The sequence below is a fragment of the Vulpes lagopus genome, chromosome 1 (genome assembly GCF_018345385.1).
Source record: "Vulpes lagopus strain Blue_001 chromosome 1, ASM1834538v1, whole genome shotgun sequence".
In the NCBI taxonomy this organism is placed as follows: domain Eukaryota; kingdom Metazoa; phylum Chordata; class Mammalia; order Carnivora; family Canidae; genus Vulpes; species Vulpes lagopus.
The window spans coordinates 40,722,790-40,733,185 of NC_054824.1; the positions used below are offsets into that span (position 1 = coordinate 40,722,790).

Below are 10,396 nucleotides of genomic sequence, written 5' to 3' on the forward strand. Positions count from 1 at the left end.
TATGTAGTATATTATGACCAGGGCAAATCAGTGTGGCAGTATTTAAGAGCATGTAAATACCAAAATATAGTGAATTAATTTTGTCTCACCTTTCTGCCTTCTTATTCTTAATCCTTTCCTAAAACTTTGAAAACTGAACCTCTAAGTCTTCATCTATATGTCTTCAGGTGTCAGTTTTGGGTGTAAACATACGGTTTCACAGTATCCATGATGAACGACCCCCAGGAGCCTTTCTCAACGTGGTAGCTGTCCATCATCTCAGCTTCTCCCTATTTAGTTGTTGAAGTAATCTCTGAGGATTTTGTTTCTCTCTTTCCGAACTATCCTTCTCTTTAGTTTGACAGAAAAAGAAACTTCAAAGGTGGAGGCTCCACATTTCCCAGCATGACTATTTTTCTCCTCAGGAAAAGGAATTTCTCCCCCACTCAGCCGTTGTGCCCCAGTCAGTCTGGAGGCTGTGGCAGCAGAGGAACCACCTGAAGACAGGCTGCAGAGATGCTCTCATATCCCCTTGGTCGTGGCCCACACCCTCCCTCAGTGGGCTGGGCTGGTCTCCAAAAATGCTTTGGGATCATCCTTCATTGCTGCAAGGAACCTCCATGCCTCTGACACTCGTCTTCAGAAGACTGGCACTGCTGTAGCGTCCTCTATCCTTGAAGAGCGTATTCTTGGAGCTGACACCTCAGTCGACCTTGAAGAGGCTGGGCATGCCCTAAGCACTAGGGATGGTATTGCCCATGTACACGGGCTGAGGAATGTTCAGGCCAAAGAAATAGTAGAGTGTTCTTCAGGCTTAAAGGATATGTCTCTGAACTTGGAACCTGACAATGTTGGTGTTGTCGTGTTTGGAAATGATGAACTAATTAAGGAAGGAGATACCGTAAAAAGAACAGGAGCCACTGTGACGTTCCAGTTGTCCAGGAGCTGTTGGGCCGTGTTGTAGATGCCATTGGTAATGCCATTGATGGAAAGGGTCAAGTTGGTTTCAAGACCCGTAGGCAACTTGGCCTGAGAGCCCTTGGGATCATTTCTCGAATCTCTGTGTGAGAACCAATGCAGACTGGCATCAAGGCTGTGGATAGGTTGGTGCCAATTGGTCGTGTTCAGCGTGAGCTGATTATTGGTGACTGGCAAACTGGCAAAACGTCAATTGCTATTGACACAATCATTAATCAGAAACGTTTCAAAGACAGAACTGATGAAAAGAAGAAGTTATACTGTATCTATGTTGCTGTTGGTCAGAAGAGATTTACGGTTGCCCAGTTGGTGAAGAGACTTACAGATGCAGATGCCATGAAGTACACCCTTGTGGTGTCAGCTACTGCTTCTGATGCTGCTCCACTTTGGTACCTGGCTCCTTATTCTGGCTGTTCTATGGGAGAGTATTCTAGAGATAATGGCAAACATGCTTTGATCACTTACAATGACTTATCCATACAGGCTGTTGCTTATCGACAGGTGTGTCTGCTTTTCCACCGGCCCCTGGTCGTGAAGCCTATCCAGGTGATGTGTTCTACCTACACTCCCGTCTGCTACAGAGAGCAGCCAAAATGAACGATTCTTTTGGTGGTGGCTCCTTGACTGCTTTACCAGTCATAGAAACGCAAGCTGTGATGTGTCTGCTTACATTCCAACAAATGTCATTTCCGTCACTGATGGACAGATCTTCTTGGAAACAGAATTGTTCTACAAAGGTATCTGCCCTGCCATTAACGTCGGTTTGTCTGTGTCCCGTGTTGGATCTGCTGCCCAAACCAGGGCCATGAAGCAGGTGGCAGGTACCACGAAGCTGGAATTGGCTCAGTATTGTGAGGTTGCTGCTTTTGCCCAGTTGGGTTCTGACCTTGATGCTGCCACTTAACAACTCTTGAGTCGTGTCGTGCGATTGACTGAGTTGCTGAAGCAAGGACAGTGTTCTCCCATGGCTATTGAAGAATAAGTGACCATTATTTATGCTGGCATAAGAGGATACCTTGATAAATTGGAGCCCAGCAAGATCACAAAGTTTGAGCGTGCTTTCTTGGCTCATGTTATCAGCTAGCACCAAGCCCTCTTGGGCAATATGAGGGCCGATGGAAAGATCGCAGAACAGCCAGATGCTAAGCTAAAAGAGATTGTAACAAACTTCTTGGCTGGATTTGAAGCTTAAACTCCTGTGGATTCACTTCAAATGCCAGTTTGGTTTTGTTGTCGTTTATTCTAGTAATCAGTTCCATTTGTAAAAGGATTACTCTCATGTTCCAGAGGTACAGAAATTACCTTAAAAATAAAGGTTCCATACTGCTTGGTGGAAAAATAAAAGGAAAAGGAATTTCTCACCTTTCCTTTTGTCAGTCAACTCTTTCTCCTGAACTTCTTTATAACTTCTGCAAATTTTTGCCTTGATCCAGATTGCCTATATGTAAAAGGGCCAAACTTCCCCACCCCCTATACATTAAAACAACTTTGAAAAATGCACCTAACAACTCAACACATTTAAAACTAGATAAGAATTTGTTCCCATACTATAAATTTTTTAATGAGCTAATCAAAAACCAAACAAAAAAGAGTTTGCTCTTACTACATGAAAATCAATATCAAAGTTATACTCTCTGTTCTGACTGTCCTTTTGAAACAGAGACATAATAACATATATTTGTAAGATTTGCCACTTTCAGAATCATTAAAGAAAAGTAAAATAATTGGAATCTATAAATTTCCAGATGACTGCACAAAAGAGAAAGTGGAGCCAATGGGATGCCCTGGCTATAGCCTCAGGAGCCCCATCTGAGGGATTTCTACTTCTGTGTCACCATTTACATAAATATCAGCTTGACTGATATTTAGTGAGGACAGTAACCACACCTTGTCATTCTCTTCAGACATGGCTTTGGTTGAACCCTCCATCTCTGTCTCCTTTCTGACTTCCTACCCAGTCTCAGCAGGTTACCCCCACTTATTAACTCTGGGATCTGGGGTGACTTGCTGTGAGAATTAGCAATAGCATATGTAAAGTGCCTATAGTGATGCTTAATGATTAGTAGGCATTCAGTAAAAGGTAGTTGCTATTATTTTACACACTGGTGTTCCTGCAAACAGAACTAGACCTTCCCAACAGTCTCTCTTAGTAGCTGGAATAATGGGTTGCTAATTGAGTCCATCCATCCACATTCTCCCACCCTCCCTGGGTAATAGCCATCCCTGTTGGGAATGTTTAGGCATGTGGGCACAGCAGATGTTTTCTGTGAAAAGGAACTTGTGTGATTATTTCAAGGATTATATAGTTTTTGAAAATGTAAGGACCTTACTTAGTCTTTTATTCAACCTTCAATTAACAGATACTGAGAAGGTAATCTAGCTGTGGCTGTGTTAAAATTTCAAGATGTATCATTCTTTACATTTACAGCAGCATTCCTATGACATTATTTGCCTGAGAGCAACAGTTACAAAGAGTCATGGTGGCTTACTAAATGGCAGCTCTTTCCATCAGAAACATATTGTGAACTTTTACTGTGTGCCAGATTCCAGGTGATGCTGAGATTACAAAGACAAACACAACCTGCAAGACAAAAATCCTTCCCCACCTTTGAGGAAGTCACATTTCATAAACGGGCTTACATAGGAGCTTTCAGAAAAGCAGATTATATGACTGAATGACAGAGTGTGTGAGGCAGATACTATCAACAGTCTGTATCACCAAGACTCCTGTCCACCTATAACTCATGGTTACAGACATTGTTTCCAAAATCCTTCAGCATCTTCTCCACAAATAATGTGTGACCTTCGCTAAACAGTTTTTTATTTGATTATAGGCCACTTGATCTGTAATGATGTTTTCCAGCATTTAGGCATTCTAGAACCCACCTTGCCCAGTGCATGTGTGTCCCTCTGTTTCAACTCTTTTTTTTTTAAGATTTTATTTATTTATTTACAAGAGACACAGAGAGAGAGAGAGAAAGAGGCAGAGACACAGGCAGAGGGAGAAGCAGGCTCCATGCAGGAAGTCCGATGTGGGACTCGACCCCGGGTCTCCAGGATCAGGCCCTGGGCTGAAGGCAGCGCTAAACCGCTGAGCCACCCGGGCTGCCCATCTGTTTCAACTCTTAACTGTACCCAACAAGCTTGGAATTGATATAGCAATTCCTTATCACTTTTTCCTGGCCAGAATACCAACTGTGGCTGTTTATTATACCTCACTGATAATCAAGCATGAAAGAATCAGGATTTTTATGATTAAAAATTAAAAGTGTGGATCCTCTTAAATACAAAAATCTTTAGGTAAACACCCTGGCAAAAGTAAAGGATTAGGAAATATTAATGCTGGGCTTTGATTTATGATGTTGAGATTTTAAAAATAAATATTTACAGACATGTAAAGAGATTCTTTCATACATACCAGAGAAAAGCAGGCTGCTCCATTCCTACACCTGTAGAAATTAGAAACAATGCTATGACTTCTGTGTTGTCTCTCTCTCTCATGTGCCTAAAACCCTAAGGCTTCCTCATTTGGGCACAGTGTAGTTTGTACTTTATTGTAAACGATACTAAGAATATTAATAAAATTGGCATTTCAAAAATATACTTTTCACCTACGTGTTCAATCCTGTATTTCCGTCCTTATTAAGACTTGGAATATTCATTCATTTTTGAAAGGAAAATATCCCTGTTTAAAAGTAAAAAGGGTCAGTGGGGAAAATATAGCTTAGATTTCAGAAATTCACTATGGACACAAAGTTTTGGAAGTTTATTTTAAGCTGTGCAAGGAGCTGATTTTGGTGTATGCATGCCTTCAACTAAAAAAATTATAGAATCTTGCCAACTTAGATAATAGTGTTTCATGTCAAGTTTCTTGTACTGTATCCTCACTTTTAGAAAAAAGGTAAGGATTGGTTAGTATGGTGAAATCCATGATTCTATGGATTCTATGGATTCTATGGTTCATGATTTTGCTCAGTTTAAATACCTTTAAATTTTTACTTTATATAACATGGATTTTGGGGGAGGTTACTATTATTAAAAACTGAGTTAAATTTACAAGGCAAAAGAGCAGCCCTTGTGGTAACTTGTTTGGTGTTCTGGCTGCTTGACTTCATCTTTCTCAAAATTTGGCTCCCATTCCAGAAGCATCAGCATCACAAGAAAGGTGATGAGAGGAAACTCTAATGGAGTTGATTTATCCGGATGGTACCCTGAAAATGTCCTCCACACTTCCCAGCTTTCCAGAGCAGTCTTTTCCCCTTTTCCCTTTGTCCTCTTCCACACTGTTTTTCCTCTGCATTTTTTAAAAATTGATTAGTTTATTTATATAATTTTTAAATAATTTTTTAAAATTTAAATTCAATTTTTCAACATATAACAACCAGTGCTCATCTCATCATGTGCCCTCCTTAATGCCTGTTACCCAGTTACTTTTTCCCCTCAACCACCAACCCTTCTGCAACTCTTTGTTTCCCAGGTTTAGGAGTCCCTGTATTTTAGATTGTTTTTTTTTTTTTTTTTTTTCAGACTGGTAAACCTGTTCTTAGCTGTGAGTTTCTTCCGTTTTAGTTTGTCTATTAAAATTTTTAACTACTAATTATATATATATTATATAATAATTATATAATTTAAATTTTAGTTAAGTGGTTATGTATTAAAGTTTAAATGATCATATGCTACATAAATTAAAATCATTTAATTAAATAATATATACTTATTTTTCCTAGAAAGTCTATTTTTGTACTCTGATGTCTAATTCTAAGGTTTATCTTTAATTATTTTGTTTCTTCACTTCTTCCTCAAAAGGAATGCTTTGTTCTATTTTTATTATCAAGATGTAATTAGCATACAAATTACATTAGTTTTAAGTGTATAACATACTGATCTGACAATTCTATACATTACTCGGTGCTCACAATGATAAGTGTGGTTACCATACAACATTATGAAAATATTATTAGCTCTATTCCCAATGCTGTACTTTCATCTCTGTGACTTATTCATTTCATAACTAGAAGTTTATACCTTTTATTTATTTATTTTTTTATGATAGTCACAGAGAGAGAGAGAGAGAAAGAGAGGCAGAGGGAGAAGCAGGCTCCATGTAACGGGAGCCCGATGTGGGATTCGATCCCGGGTCTCCAGGATCGTGCCCTGGGCCAAAGGCAGGCGCCAAACCACTGCGCCACCCATGGATCCCTGGGATCCCTCCTCTTAATTTCCTCTATCTATCTCACCCATCCCTGCTCTACTTCCCCCCCTGCAGTCACCAGTTTGTTCTCTGTATTTAAAGAATGCTTTATTCTTCCTTTTCTGGGGTTACACAGTCCCTTGAAGTATATTCTAATTTTGCCTTGCTTGCTCATATTATGTTTCTTCAACATTCAGATTGCTTTGCATCCTCCATCACCATCCCCAGTGAGTGTCTGTTCTGGTTGATCAGTGGTGAATCATTTGACCAGTGATTGCCAGTTCTGGGAGAGAGAGATTCTCTGTCAACACAGGGAGGAAAGGGGGCAATTAAGCCCACCAGGTGGTTTCTGCCCTGAGCTTCCCCTCAACCAAGACTGTGAAGATGTAGCAAGCCCTCATAAGACCAAAGATAGCAAGCAAGCAAATACATTCTCCTGCTGCATCCTGTGGCCCCTCCGGGAACCACAGAAATCCCAACATGCTTCAGTCCTGAAGGAAAGGGCATCCGAACCACCTTTGGTACATCAGCTGTTTTAGTTTTCAAGGAAAATAATTTATATACCTACCTTCTCCACTGGGGATCATGCCACCTACCCTCCACCAGTCTGACTGCCCTGCTTGTTTGAATCCACCAAAGAAATGGAAGGGAAATGTGATCAAACTACTAGAAGAAAAATATTAGATGGCTTTGCTAATCCTAATAGTTCCTTTAGCAGATATTTTTATATCTCCAATGTATACAAAAGTATAACCTATGTGTAATAACATTTTGTTCCTTTTTATGAACAAGGGCTGAGTCATTCATTTTATTACTTTCCCCAACAAACTGTGACTATTAGTTCTTTATAATTTAGCTTGAACCCAAGCTTTGGCACAACTTAACCACATCATTACACTATAAAGAAAATAGAGACATTGGGGTACCTGGGTGGCTCCGTGGTTGAGCGTCTGCCTTCGGCTCAGATCATGATCCCAGGGTGCTGGGATCAAGTCCAGCATGGGGAGCCTGCTTCTCCCTCTGCCTAAGTGTCTGCCTCTCTCTCTCTCTCTCTCTCATGAATGAATAAAGTCTTTTTTAAAAATGGAGACATTGCATTGTATTTCCACATAGGGATCAGATTCAGGCCTAAGTGTAAGAAAACTTGATAAGATATGTTATAGGAGATTTAGATCCCATTCAGAAGCCATAAATAAAATCTTAAATACCACACTGTTCGATAAAAAATAAATACTTGCTACTAGGAGTCTTTTCCTACTAAGAATTGATTAGATTGGTTTATTATGGAAGTAATAGGCCCTAATTTATTTCATTTTTATAGGTCTTTTTAAAATATTCTTTGTTTTAGACATATATACAACCTTCTGAAGTACTACTGCATTACATAACCACTCATGTGAAATGTTCCTCCTGGGGTTGTGCACTGTAGCAACCCTGTCCATATATAACTTTACATAAATGTGTACATATGATCATACATATACAATGATCACAAATTAGTGAAGTCTCTCTGAGTACCCCTCTTGCTCAGTTTAACTCTCTCTCCTTTTCATTTCTTTTTTTTATATATTTCCCTACCTCTGCAGATGATAAGTCATGTAGTGAACTACCACATTAGAAACTTCTTATATTATTCCACATTTAAATAACCATGTTTATAACTATATTTAAGTAATTATAGGTAATCTACAGAATCCTTTTTTTTAGCCTTTGTTTTATAGGAGATATTATATGTTTATTTCTTTATTACTGGCTGTACAAATCTCAACAAATGCTCTGGAATATCCCTATTTCCCTTAAAAATTTTTTTGCTTATTCTAAATATTATAGTTATTTTTTCAAATAAAACTTTCATCTGTAAAATACACAGAACTTAAATGTCTAATGACTTTTTTAAAAAGATTTTGTTTATTTGAGAGAGAGAGAGCACAAGTGGGGGTCAGGGGTAAAAGGACAGGGAGAAGCAGACTCCTTGCTAAGCTGCCTGGGGCTGGATCCCAGGATTCTGAGCCTATGTCCTGAGCTGAAGGCAGACACTTAACCAACTAGACCACCCGGGTGCCTCTAATTTAATGACTTTTGATATAATATACAAATTCTTGTAAGCAATACCCCAATCAAAACCTTCCATCATCTTAGAAATCCTCTGAGTGGCATCTGGAAGTCTGGTTTTTGGCTATCACTGATAAGGCTGCTATGAACATTTGCACACATGTTTTTGCGTGGGTAAGTTGATTCATTTGACAGACCAATGAATTGATTTACCGTGTAAGTATTAAATATAGCTAAAACTAAAAGGATGGAACATAGGAAGTGTTGGTGAGAATGCAGAAGCAACTGAACGGTCATGTGCTACTGGTGGGAATGAAAATGGAAGATGGTGGGAATGAAATGTACCATTTCATTGTTTTTCTTCATTTTAAGACTGCTTCTTAAAAAGTTAAACAGGCATTACTGTATGACCTTGCCTTTCTACCACTTGGTGGTATTGAATGAAATGGATGCATCTTTCTTTCCTCCAGGACTGAAGAGAATTGATATTTCTGTGGTTCCCTGAGGGGGCACAGGTTGCAGCGGAAGAATGTATTTTTTTTGCTTGCTATCTTGTTCTTATGAGGGCTTGCTACATCTTCACAGTTTTGGTTGAGGGGAAGCTCAGGGCAGAAACCACCTAGTGGGCTTAATTGCCCCCTTTCCTCCCTGTGTTGACAGAGAATCTCTCTCTCCCAGAACTGGGAATCACTGGCCAAGTGATTCACCACTGATCCACCAGAACAGACACTCACTGGGGATGGTGATGGAGGATGCAAAGCAATCTGAATGTTGAAGAAACATAACATGAGCAAGCAAAGCAAAATTATAATACACGTCAGGGGACTGTGTAACCCCAGAAAAGGGAAGTCACACCAATTGCAGAAAACAAAGCACTTCACTTTAAGGAAGTGAAGACACAAAAGAATTAAAAATAAATCTTAAAGAAATGACATTAGAACGCAAAAATAGACTTTCTGGGAAAGATACGTGTACATCATTTAAATGATTTTAACATATATAGCATATGATCATTTGAACTTTAATATATAACCATCTAACCAGAACTTCATTAAAATTATATAGCTATTATATAATACATACATTTGGTAAGTATTAAAATTTTCAATAGATAATTTCTTACTACTGCCTTTGGAGTCTTTTCTATATAAGTGCAATTTAGACATCATCTAGTGATTTGAAAAGAGGTTTTTTTTTGTTTCACAGATTTTGGGGCTTCTTCCAATGAATGGTTCCCTCCTTTTGAGGATTGTTTTCTCTCGGTTTTCACTCACTTTGGCAGACCTAAATCTTATCCTTGACATCTCAGGCAAATAAAATAGTTTTCTGCTTGAGTTCTGGTGACTCTGTTCCTTTTGGGCTAAGGTAGGCCCTCAGGAAAAACGCTCCCTAAAAGTAGGTCTCAACCATGCATTTCCATTCTTTCAAGGCTCGAATCCCTTCCAATTTTTGTCTTTTTTTGATCACTCTCCATTGCTTTTAAATAATTTTTTAATATTTACATTTTATTCAGAATTTATCATTGTAATATGCAGGAGATTGTCAGAGGTGGTTCTTTCTCTACGATGCCCCTACACATTGTATGACAGCTTCCGTCCCAGGCAATCTTTACAAGGATGTTTGAATAGAAAACACCCTTAGAAAATAGAAGTAGCTGCTCTGTTTTGCCATGAAAAATAGTCTTTTGATTTTGACCTAGGAATCTTGTTTCTTATGCTAGCATCGATTAAACTGTGGTAGGCTAAATAGAGTAAAATCTCAGACTCTCCACAGCCCTTAACCACTCCTATATTTGTTATCTTACTTGTGGGCGACCAGGTACAAGTGAGCCCTGAGAACCGTTGCTCAAGCCCTTTCTCAAGTGTCTACCAACTATTCACCCTTTAGGCTCCTGAGCCTTTTGAGTGAATGAGGGACGCAAGTCCGGGCCTGGTTTGGTTCAGTTACTCCAGCTCGTTCGTGGTCGCCCACATTTCCCCCTTTTTTGTTTTAAGATTGAGGAAATGTAATTGAGCATCCATGTTGAATCTGTGCTGTCTTGCTTTGGCCTGAACCACACACCATGCAAAGAATGAAATAATCATAATAGTAAATATGCTTATAAACATCCAGAATGAATATCTTAATAGGTTGCCTGGATTAAATCCGTGCAGGCCATCCAAGATATGAGCCACCATTTTAGCCGGGTTTGTCACA

The 10,396-nt window shown here is 39.2% G+C and overlaps 1 pseudogene; it reads left to right on the forward strand.

Moving 5' to 3' along the window:
* Window positions 1–394: 394 nt before the first annotated feature.
* Window positions 395–2,652, forward strand: LOC121486607 (annotated as a pseudogene).
* Window positions 2,653–10,396: the final 7,744 nt, after the last annotated feature.